A 12,024-nucleotide genomic window follows, 5' to 3' on the forward strand; every position below is an offset into this window, starting at 1 on the left:
TAAGGTGGTTAGCGAGTACAGATATAAACGTTTGGCACATACCTTTTGAAAATCTCTGGAGAAATTGCTAAAGATTGGAGGCTAGCAAAAATCATCCTGTTGCATGAAAAGGGTGATCAGACAGGTCCAAGTAACTGTAGGCCAGTAGATAAGCTAATGAAGTGAATTATTAAGAGAAAAGATTGAGCAACACATCTAGAACTGAAGTGTTAGCAAACATGGGTTCAGACAAGGGAGGTCGTGTTCTACTAATATGATGGAATTATATGGTGAAGCAACAAAAGCATACAGCAAGAGAGGTCAGCCATTTCCTAACCCACTTAGTCCTGAACGGGGGTGGTGTTGGAGGGCTGGAGTCATTCCCAACTAGCATAGGACACAAGGTAATAACAATAATAATAATTCTTTGCATTTACAGTGGGTACGGAAAGTATTCAGACCCCCTTCAATTTTTCACTTTGTTATATTGCAGCCATTTGCTAAAATCATTTAAGTTAATTTTTTCCTCATTAATGTACACACAGCACCCCATATTGACAAACAAAAAAAAGAATTTTTGAAATTGTTGCAGATTTATTAAAAAAGAAAAACTGAAATATCACATGGTCCTAAGTATTCAGACCCTTTGCTCAGTATTTAGTAGAAGCCCCCTTTTGAGCTAATACAGCCAGGAGTCTTCTTGGGAAAGATGCAACAAGCTTTTCACACCTGGATTTGGGGATCCTCTGCCATTCCTCCTTACAGATCCTCTCCAGTTCTGTCAGGTTGGATGGTAAACGTTGGTGGACAGCCATTTTTAGGTCTCTCCAGAGATGCTCAATTGGGTTTAAGTCAGGGTTCTGGCTGGGCCATTCAACAACAGTCACAGAGTTGTTGTGAAGCCACTCCTTCGTTATTTGAGCTGTGTGCTTAGGGTCATTGTCTTGTTGGAAGGTAAACCTTCGGCCCAGTCTGAGGTCCTTAGCACTCTGGAGAAGGTTTTTGTCCAGGATATCCCTGTACTTGGCCACATTCATCTTTCCCTCGATTGCAACCAGTCGTCCTGTCCCTGCAGCTGAAAAACACCCCCACAGCATGATGCTGCCACCGCCATGCTTCACTGTGGGGACTGTATTGGACAAGTGATGAGCAGTGCCTGGTTGTCTCCACACATACCGCTTAGAATTAAGGCCAAAAAGTTCTATATTGGTCTCATCAGACCAGAGAATCTTATTTCTCACCATCTCAGAGTCCTTCAGGTGTCTTTTAGCAAACTCCATGCGGGCTGTCATGTGTCTTGCACTGAGGAGAGGCTTCCGACAGGCCACTCTGCCATAAAGCCCTGACTGGTGGAGTGCTGCAGTGATGGTTGACTTTCTACAACTTTCTCCCATCTCCTGACTGCATCTCTGGAGCTCAGCCAAAGTGATCTTTGGGTTCTTCTTTACCTCTCTCACCAAGGCTCTTCTCCCCCGGTAGCTCAGCTTGGCCGGACGGCCAGCTCTAGGAAGGGTTCTGGTCGTCCCAAACGTCTTCCATTTAAGGATTATGGAGGCCACTGTGCTCTTGGGAACCTTAAGTGCAGCAGAAATTTTTTTGTAACCTTGGCCAGATCTGTGCCTTGCCACAATTCTGTCTCTGAGCTGTTCAGGCAGTTCCTTTGACCTCATGATTCTCATTTGCTCTGACATGCATTGTGAGCTGTAAGGTCTTATATAGAAGGTGTGTGTCTTTCCTAATCAAGTCCAATCAGTATCATCAAACACAGCTGGACTCAAATGAAGGTGATCTCAAGGATGATCAGAAGAAATGGAAAGCACCGGAGTTAAATATGTGAGTGTCACAGCAAATGGTCTGAATACTTAGGACCATGTGATATTTCAGTTTTTCTTTTTTAATAAATCTGCAACAATTTCAAAAATTCTTTTTTTTGTCTGTCAGTATGGGGTGCTGTGTGTACATTAATGAGGAAAAAAATTAATTTAAATGATTTTAGTAAATGGCTGCAATATAACAGTGAGTGAAAAATTGAAGGGGGTCTGAATACTTTCCGTACCCACTGTATATAGCGCTTTTCTCACTACTCAAAGTGCTTAGCAATTGCAGGTTAAGGGCCTTGTTCAAGGGCCCAACAAAGCAGAGTCCCTTTTGGCATTTTACAGGATTCGAACCGGCAACCGATCCCTAGCCTCAGAGCCACCACTCCGCCTAAGGTAGGAACAAACCCTGGATAGGGCGCCAGTCCATCACAGGGCAAATAACCAGCACTCACAAACCCAACCATACGTGAGGGCTAATTTTGTATCACCAGTCCACCTAATCTGCATGTCTTTGGACTGTGGGAGGAAACCCGCACAGACACAGGGAGGACATGCAAACTCCACAGAGGGAGGACTACAGGATGTGAATTCAGGTCTCCTTACTGCGAGGCAGCAGTGCCACTGTGCCACCCTAATAATAAGATAGCAGCATGTGATATTTTCTACTACATATGACATACATGTATAAACTACATACATGTAGTGTGATACAAATACGATATTTTCTACCTTGATTTTCAGAAGGCTATTGGAAAGGTGCCACATGAAAGGTTAGTGACCAAACTAAAATAAGTGGGAGTTCAGGGCAAGGGGTGTAGGCAAGTACATGGTGAGTGGGACTTTTTCAAATTTAGGTGATGTTAGAGGTGGTGTCCCTCAAGGATCAGCGCTGGGGTCATTGCTCTTTTTTAATATACAGTACATAAATGATCAGGATGACAATATAATCAATAAGCTGGTTAAGTTGGCAGATAACACCAAACTAGGTGGAAGAACACATAATCTGAAATCATTTCATGGATAGCATACTGGCTTGTGCAGATTTACAGTTAGGTCCATAAATATTTGGACAGACACAACTGTTTTCTAATTTTGGTTCTGAACGTTACCACAATGAATTTTAAATGAAACAACTCAGATGCAGTTGAAGTGCAGACTTTCAGCTTTAATTCAGTGGGGTGAACAAAACGATTGCATAAAAATGTGAGGCAACTAAAGCATTTTTTTAATACAATCTCTTCATTTCAGGGGCTCAAAGATAATCGGACAATTGACTCAAAGGCTATTTCATGGGCAGGTGTGGTCAAGTCCGTCGTTATGTCATTATCAATTAAGCAGATAAAAGGCCTGGAGTTGATTTGAGGTGTGGTGCTTGCATGTGGAAGATTTTGCTGTGAACAGACAACATGCGGTCAAAGGAGCTCTCCATGCAGGTGAAAGAAGCCATCCTTAAGCTGCGAAAACAGAAAAAACCCATCTGAGAAATTGCTACAATATCACGAGTGGCAAAATCTACAGTTTGGTACATCCTGAGAAAGAAAGCAAGCACTGGTGAAGTCAGCAACGCAAAAAGACCTGGACGTCCACGGAAGACAGCAGTAGTGGATGATCGCAGAATCATTTCCATGGTGAAGAGAAACCCCTTCACAACAGCTAACCAAGTGAACAACACTCTCCAGGGGGTCGGCGTATCGATATCCAAGTCTACCATAAAGAGAAGACTGCATGAAAGTAAATACAGAGGGTGCACTGCAAGGTGCAAGCCACTCATAAGCCTCAAGAATAGAAAGGCTAGATTGGACTTTGCTAAAGAACATCTAAAAAAGCCAGCACAGTTCTGGAAAAACATTCTTTGGACAGATGAAACCAAGATCAACCTCTACCAGAATGATGGCAAGAAAAAAGTATGGAGAAGGCGTGGAACAGCTCATTATCCAAAGCATAGCACATCATCTGTAAAACACGGTGGAGGGAGGCAGTGTGATGGCTTGGCCGTGCACGGCTGCCAGTGGCACTGGGACACTAGTGTTTATTGATGATGTGACACAGGACAGAAGCAGCCAAATGAATTCTGAGGTGTTCAGAGACATACTGTCTGCTCAAATCCAGCTAAATGCAGTCAAATTGATTGGGCGGCGTTTCATGATACAGATGGACAATGACCCAAAACATACAGCCAAAGCAACCCAGGAGTTTATTAAAGCAAAGAAGTGGAAAATTCTTGAATGGCCAAGTCAGTCACCTGATCTTAACCCAATTGAGCAGGCATTTCACTTGTTGAAGACTAAACTTCAGACAGAAAGGCCCACAAACAAACAGCAACTGAAAGCCGCTGCAGTAAAGGCCTGGCAGAGCATTAAAAAGGAGGAAACCCAACATCTGGTGATGTCCGTGAGTTCAAGACTTCAGGTTGTCATTGCCAGCAAATGGTTTTCAAACAGGTATTAGAAATAAACATTTTATTTCCAGTTATTTAATTTGTCCAATTACTTTTGAGGCCCTGAAATGAAGGGATTGTGTTCAAAAAATGCTTTAGTTGCCTCACATTTTTATGCAATCGTTTTGTTCACCCCACTGAATTAAAGCTGAAAGTCTGCACTTCAACTGCATCTGAGTTGTTTCATTTAAAATTCATTGTGGTAATGTACAGAACCAAAATTAGAGAAAAGTTGTCTTTGTCCAAATATTTATGGACCTAACTGTATGGCAGATGAATTTAATGTAACTATATGTGGTGGCTCTGAGGCTAGGGATCTGCACTGGCAATCGGAAGGTTGCCGGTTCGAATCCCGTAAAATGCCAATAGGGACTCTGCTCTGTTGGGCCCTTGAGCAAGGCCCTTAACCTGCAATTTCTGAGCGCTTTGAGTCGTGAGAAAAGCACTATATAAATGCAAAGAATTATTAAAAGAATTATTATGTAAAGTACAGTCAGCTCTTCATAACTGTGTGGGTTTGGTTGCAGGACCCCCAAGGATACAAAACCTGCAGATACTCAAATTCTTTATATAACATAAAGCAGCATAGTTTCATATAACCTACGCACATCCTCCCGTATACTTTAAATCATCTGTAGATTACTTACAGTTCCTAATAATTATGTAAATTGGTGGGTTTAGGGAATAATGACAAGAGATAAGAGTCTGCACAGACCTAGCCATAGCAATGCCTAACCACACAGTACAAGTCAGCAGCAACGTGACATTCTCTTTCTTTCAACACTCACAGATTGCTTTTTTTAATGACCAGAAAGAGATGTAGATAGGATAAAACCCAGAATATTTTAAATGCTAGTACAAACAGAAATTATAGAGAAAATATAGATTAATTGTCCTTTTCCTCTCACACACATTATGTGAACACTCCGACAGCAGATGTTGAAGATTTAGAGGATGCTCAATAATTCTGTAATGACCTGTTGGGTGGCGCACAAACGGAGGAATAGAACAGCCACTTTACGCTGATCACTGCTTAGTGACCCTAAAATGGACTGTTTCAGGTCTTCAGCGGTGCCCCCAGCTGCTTTGACCCTTTGTACGCCACCCGGCTCCACCTCACTGCATTGGTCAGAGGCAACCAGCATGCCACACTGCGTGAGTAGAGCCAAGCTCAGAGTCTAAATCCCAGACTTCCCGACAGCCAAGTGTCTGGCCTGATGGGCTGTAGCAGCAGACACACACAATCAAAGTGCTCTCTAAGTGCTGTGCCCCAACTGACCCCCCAGTTTGCCGTTTCATAGCTTATTCTTTCTCTGGCCGTCTGCTGCCACCTGAGGAGTGTGTCCCTCACAGGCCCAGACTCCGAGGTCACCACAATACTAATGTCAAGGTCTGCGGAGGGAGGGACAAGGCTGAGGATCTTCAAGTGTTGAAGGTCGAGGCTTCAAACTTGCATATGTATTAGTGAGAAACATTGCTACAGGAAGCGGGTTCTTCTGATTGTTTGTTTTGCATCATTAAACAGACCTTGCAGTGGCTGTAGACATGTTGATATCCCTTGGGAGGCTACGGCAAACTATGCCTACACATCATGTCATTTGCATGGGTTCAACGTAGTGATCGGGGCGTTACAAATTCAAATTTTTCTTTTTTTCGAATATTTTCAATCTGTGAATGTGGAACCCACAGATATGAAGGACTGAATTAATTACATGTAGGAAATAGAAAAGTTTGCAGATGATGCCAAGATTGTTGGACTAGCAGTTACCCTCAGATCAATGGAATCATTACAGAGGGACGTAGACTGCAGATAGGCTTGGGCAGAGTTGTGGTAGATGACATGTAATGTCTGGAAATGTAAAGTGTTACATGTAGGAAGTAAAAATGTGAGCTTTGAATACACATTGGGAGGTCTGAAACCTCAAAGCCCCCCCTAATGAGAAGGATCTGGGGGGGTCGTAGAGGACTCCTCACTATCCACCTTCAATCAGGTCTTAGGTTTTACATCATGACGTGAGGAGGACAAACCAAGAGAGGTTGTGGTAATGTTCTATAATGCACAGGTGAGGCCTCACCTGGAGCTAATTTCAAAAGAAGACATAACAGCACCAGAGAAAGTCCAGAGGAGAGCAACTAGGATGATTCTGGGACTGAGAATAGGAGCTGTGAGGAGAGCTGAACCTACATTTTAAACATAATACATAACCCATCCATCCATTATCCAACCCGCTGAATCCGAACACAGGGTCACGGGGGTCTGCTGGAGCCAATCCCAGCCAACACAGGGCGCAAAGCAGGAAACAAACCCCGGTCAGGGCGCCAGCCCATCTCAGGGCGCACACACACTCACACACTAGGGACAATTTAGAATCGCCAATCCACCTAACCTGCATGTCTTTGGACTGTGGGAGGAAACCCACACAGACACAGGGAGAACATGCAAACTCCACGCTGGGAGGACCCGGGAAGTGAACCCAGGTCTCCTAACTGCAAGGCAGCAGCGCTACCACTGTGCCACCAATTATGTAAATGGATAATTTACATAATTACACTTTTTTTTAAATAATGTACATAATACATAATTACATAATAATTTACATAATATAATAGATATAAAGGACAAATGAATAATTTACATCTCTCTATTATATAAAAAAGTCTTTCAAAGCAATGAGACTTTTTAGGAGACAATGAGACTTTTTGGAAATGATTTTTTTCAAGTCCCACGAGGAGAGAATATTGCCATGATATTTTTAAAAGTCACGCCACACTAGCAACCATTTTCAAACAAGACCACGGTACTCTCACCTCTCATTGGTGTGAATGCTTTTGACGGACACAGTTCTTGCTCTCTCGGCTCTTATACATTTTAACGTTTTCCTTACTAAGTACCCAATTAAAGAAGATGAAATCTTGCCTGAAGAAGGGGCCTGAGTTGCCTCGAAAGCTTGCATATTGTAATCTTTTTAGTTAGACAATAAAAGGTGTCATTTTGCTTGGCTTTTCTCTACATTCATAATGGCTAACACGGTACAACACCCTAGTACTGCTGCAAAATAAATAAATAAATAAATAAATGTTTGCAAAGACAGCCTTCCTGCTCCATGACAGAACACGTTCCCATGCAGCAGCCACAATGGTGGAGGAAAAGCAACAGCTTTGGTATGAACATCTTCCACATCCCCCTTATAGTCCTGATCTAGTGCCAGGCGACTACCAATCTCAGTCAAATTGCATGGCTGCTGGGTCAGGTGAGATGAGGAGGTTAAGGAAGCACTGCAGACCAGGGGCCTCATGCATAACGCTGTGCGTAGAATTCACACTATAACATGACGTAAGCACAAAAGCCAAAATGTGCGTACACACAGAAAAATCCAGATGCAGGAATCTGTGCGTTCACCAACTTCCTTGTTCTTCCGCTACATAAATCCTGCTCAGCGTGGAAATAAACGCACGTACACGCGCCTGCTGTCCCGCCCCATCTCCTCCCAGAATTACGCCTCTTTGAATATGCAAATCAATATAAATAGCCCTTAAGCCCAGTGTTCTGTGAAAAGGCAATGGCAAAAGTACGAGGAAAAATAGAAGAATTTCAGCGAATACTAAATGGAGGCAAAGAAAAACGTACTATTTGTTGGTTTAAACAGTTATATAAGCAACAAAAGGAAGTTGATCGAGTGGCATAGCGTGTTGGAGAAACTCGAAAGCTCAAGTTCACAAAGTCGCACAGTGCCTGAAATAAAAAAGTTGTCACATATCAAAGTCGGCGTGAAAAGGCGACTCGAAGCCCACCATCTGAGTGTCGTATGAAAGCTTATTAGGGTACAGAGAAAAAAAGGCACACAGTGTGAAAAAAGCATGAAATGTCAACTTTAATATCGAAATTTCCACTTTAATCACGTAGTTTATTTTGTCATTACAGTAGAACATCATAAACTTCATCATAAAATCGTTTAATTTACTAGTTTCTCAAATCCCATCGTAACTAAAGTAGCATGTTAAATGCTTTGTTGTGTATTTGATCTTATATGTGCTCTATGTGCCTGAATCACTACGTACTCTTTCTCCGACAGGACACAGAATCCATTACGTTCGTAATATTACAGCTCTCTGAGTAATTAAAATACTGAGAAGTATACGTGATATTATTTTCATGATGATAGGAGTTAAAGCATGTTATTAAACATGGGAACATGGTGGCGCAGTGATTGTTCATGTCTTACACAAGATGCTTGCTATGCCATACGCGACCTTCAATGAAATGCTTTATTGTAGCAGTACTGTCTTTTTCAAACGTACTAACCCCCAATTCCTGTCCTTACTTTTCTTTCTCCAAATACCCAATCGCCACACAATCAGCTCTGTAATAGACGTTAAGCCATCTGTAAGCTTAGAACGCCGATTCTTCAAAACGTTTAAGGAACATCCAAATATCTTCGTAATGTTTAATTATTCTATCCATCTATCCTTCCAGTGTCGTGCCAGCCACAGCATGAATACAGAGCGAGGCAGGAACAAACCGTGAATGAAGCTCAAGCTTGCTAGCGCTGCGGCACCATGTAGTTAAAGTTTTATCTGTATACTATAATCAACATATTTTGCTGCATTTCATCTTAAAAATGATATCATCATCATATGTAAATACGCGCTTTATAAAGTTGCTCAAGTTGTGCAATATTATAAGTGTATCATAAGTACAATTACCTCACGGTAACTTGCAAGTACAAACAGTTCTACAAGGAGCACTTGATGGACTAATTGAGTGCGTTTAGAGTTCTTGGGATGAAACTGTTTGTGAACCGCGAGGTCCGTACAGGAAAGGCTGTGAATCGTTGGTCGGATGAGAGCAGTCCAAATACCAAATGGCTGAGGCAGAGAGTGCTTAATGCTGTATACTGATAATTCTGTAGATCTGTGATTCACACTCAGATACAGTGATATAAATACTCCGAGTGGTGAAGTGAGAGTAATATGGAAAAAGATGATCCGTTGTGGGAAACCCTAACGGGAGCAGCTGACAGAAGAAGAAGAAGGTGCAGTGAGAGTAACAACGCTAAAGCAGTTATGGTATTTAGAATAGTTTGACCATTCTGTGGACCATTATATTGTTACAGGTTAATTACAATCATATGCATTAAATTTATGAACGATATGCGGTTAATTTCAGTGTATTTGATAAAGCCGCCGTCGTGGATGTGGATCTAAGAAAGGGTAACCACACAGGAACAGTAGCACTGCTTTGACGCTGGGTGCCGCCAGTTTGCAAAACCGAGCGGAGAACTTGCGTACGACAGGGTATGAGCTACCATGGAAAAGTGTGTGGCTTTACGCCAAGTGTAGGTTTTATACATCGCGATTTGAACGTGGAGACGTTCTTACGCAACATTTCTGTGCATACGCACCGTTTATACATGAGGCCCCTGGACTCTGGAGCATCTGAAAAGCATCTTCTACCAAGGAATGAAGAAGTTAGTGGAACAATACAAGAAATGCATAGATAGATAGATAGATAGATAGATAGATAGATAGATAGATAGATAGATAGATAGATAGATAGATAGATAGATAGATAGATAGATAGATAGATAGATAGATATGAAAGGCACTATATACAGTGCATCCAGAAAGTATTCACAGCGCATCACTTTTTTCCCATTTTATTATGTTACAGCCTTATTCGAAAATGAATTAAATTCATTTTTTTCCTCAGAATTCTACACACAACACCCCATAATGACAACGTGAAAAAAGTTTACTTGAGATTTTTGCAAATTTATTAAAAAGAAAAAGATTGAGATAGCACATGTACATAAGCATTCACAGCCTTTGCCGTGAAGCTCGAAATTGAGCTCAGGTGCATCCTGTTTCCCCTGATCATCCTTGAGATGTTTCTGCAGCTTCATTGGAGTCCACCTGTGGTAAATTCAGTTGACTGGACATGATTTGGAAAGGCACACACCTGTCCATATAAGGTCCCACAGTTGACAGTTCATGTCAGAGCACAAACCAAGCATGAAGTCAAAGGAATTGTCTGTAGATCTCCGAGACAGGATTGTCTCGAGGCACAAATCTGGGGAAGGTTACAGAAAAATTTCTGCTGCTTTGAAGGTCCCAATGAGCACAGTGGCCTCCATCATCCGTAAGTGGAAGAAGTTCGAAACCACCAGGACTCTTCCTAGAGCTGGCCGGCCATCTAAACTGAGCGATCGGGGGAGAAGGGCTTTAGTCAGGGAGGTGACCAAGAACCCGATGGTCACTCTGTCAGAGCTCCAGAGGTCCTCTGTGGAGCGAGAAGAACCTTCCAGAAGGACAACCATCTCTGCAGCAATCCACCAATCAGGCCTGTATGGTAGAGTGGCCAGACAGAAGCCACTCCTTAGTAAAAGGCACATGGCAGCCCGCCTGGAGTTTGCCAAAAGGCACCTGAAGGACTCTCAGACCATGAGAAAGAAAATTCTCTGGTCTGATGAGACAAAGATTGAACTCTTTGGTGTGAATGCCAGGCGTCACGTTTGGAGGAAACCAGGCACCGCTCATCACCAGGCCAATACCATCCCTACAATGAAGCATGGTGGTGGCAGCATCATGCTGTGGGGATGTTTTTCAGCAGCAGGGACTGAGAGACTAGTCAGGATAAAGGGAAAGATGACTGCAGCAATGTACAGAGACATCCTGGATGAAAACCTGCTCCAGAGCACTCTTGACCTCAGACTGGGGCGACAGTTCATCTTTCAGCAGGACAACGACCCTAAGCACACAGCCAAGATATCAAAGGAGTGGCTTCAGGACAACTCTGTGAATGTCCTTGAGTGGCCCAGCCAGAGCCCAGACTTGAATCTGATTGAACATCTCTGGAGAGATCTTAAAATGGCTGTGCACCGACGCTTCCCATCCAACCTGATGGAGCTTGAGAGGTGCTGCAAAGAGGAATGGGCGAAACTGGCCAAGGATAGGTGTGCCAAGCTTGTGGCATCATATTCAAAAAGACTTGAGGCTAAAATTGCTGCCAAAGGGGCATCGACAAAGTATTGAGCAAAGGCTGTGAATACTTATGTACATGGGATTTCTCAGTTTTTTTATTATTAATAAATTTGCAAAAATCTCAGGTAAACTTTTTTCATGTTGTCATTATGGGGTGTTGTGTGTAGAATTCTGAGGAAAAAAATGAATTTAATCCATTTTGGAATAAGGCTGTAACATAACGAAATGTGGAAAAAGTGAAAAAGCGCTGGGAATACTTTCCGGATGCACTGTAATAGATAGATAGATAGATAGATAGATAGATAGATAGATAGATAGATAGATAGATAGATAGAGAGATAGAGAGATAGAGAGATAGATAGATAGATAGATAGATAGATAGATAGATAGATAGATAGATAGATAGATAGATAGATAGATAGGCACTATATTTTATTTTTAAAATAACCTTTATTGTGAACATAAAAGAGAAAATATCAACATATCAATATACAGTCAATAACGAAAGCCAAATTCCAGAATAAACAGATGAGGCACACATCAGACCACCACTACTCCCCCCTTACACTCCTCCTACTCCGATAGATAGATGTCTACCACACTACTTGGTAGCTTATTCCAAGTGTCTGTGGCTCTTTGTGTGAAGACAAACTTCCTAATATTTGTGTGAAATTTACCCTTAACAAGTTTCCAACTGTGTCCCCTTGTTTTTGTCAAACTCATTTTAAAGTTAGTCTGAATCCACTGGACTAATTCCCATCACAATTTTAAACACTTCAATCAGGTCACCTCTTAATCTTCTTTTGT

At 42.1% G+C, this 12,024-nt stretch overlaps 2 protein-coding genes across 2 annotated transcripts in view; both read left to right on the forward strand.

Moving 5' to 3' along the window:
* The window catches only part of sympk (symplekin), a 581,858-nt gene that overhangs the window by 245,919 nt on the left and 323,915 nt on the right, over window positions 1-12,024 (forward strand). The gene's annotated exons all lie outside the window — the stretch shown is intronic.
* The window catches only part of LOC114641940 (radial spoke head protein 4 homolog A-like), a 48,159-nt gene that overhangs the window by 12,662 nt on the left and 23,473 nt on the right, over window positions 1-12,024 (forward strand). The gene's annotated exons all lie outside the window — the stretch shown is intronic.

This window comes from Erpetoichthys calabaricus, chromosome 1 (genome assembly GCF_900747795.2).
Source record: "Erpetoichthys calabaricus chromosome 1, fErpCal1.3, whole genome shotgun sequence".
In the NCBI taxonomy this organism is placed as follows: domain Eukaryota; kingdom Metazoa; phylum Chordata; class Cladistia; order Polypteriformes; family Polypteridae; genus Erpetoichthys; species Erpetoichthys calabaricus.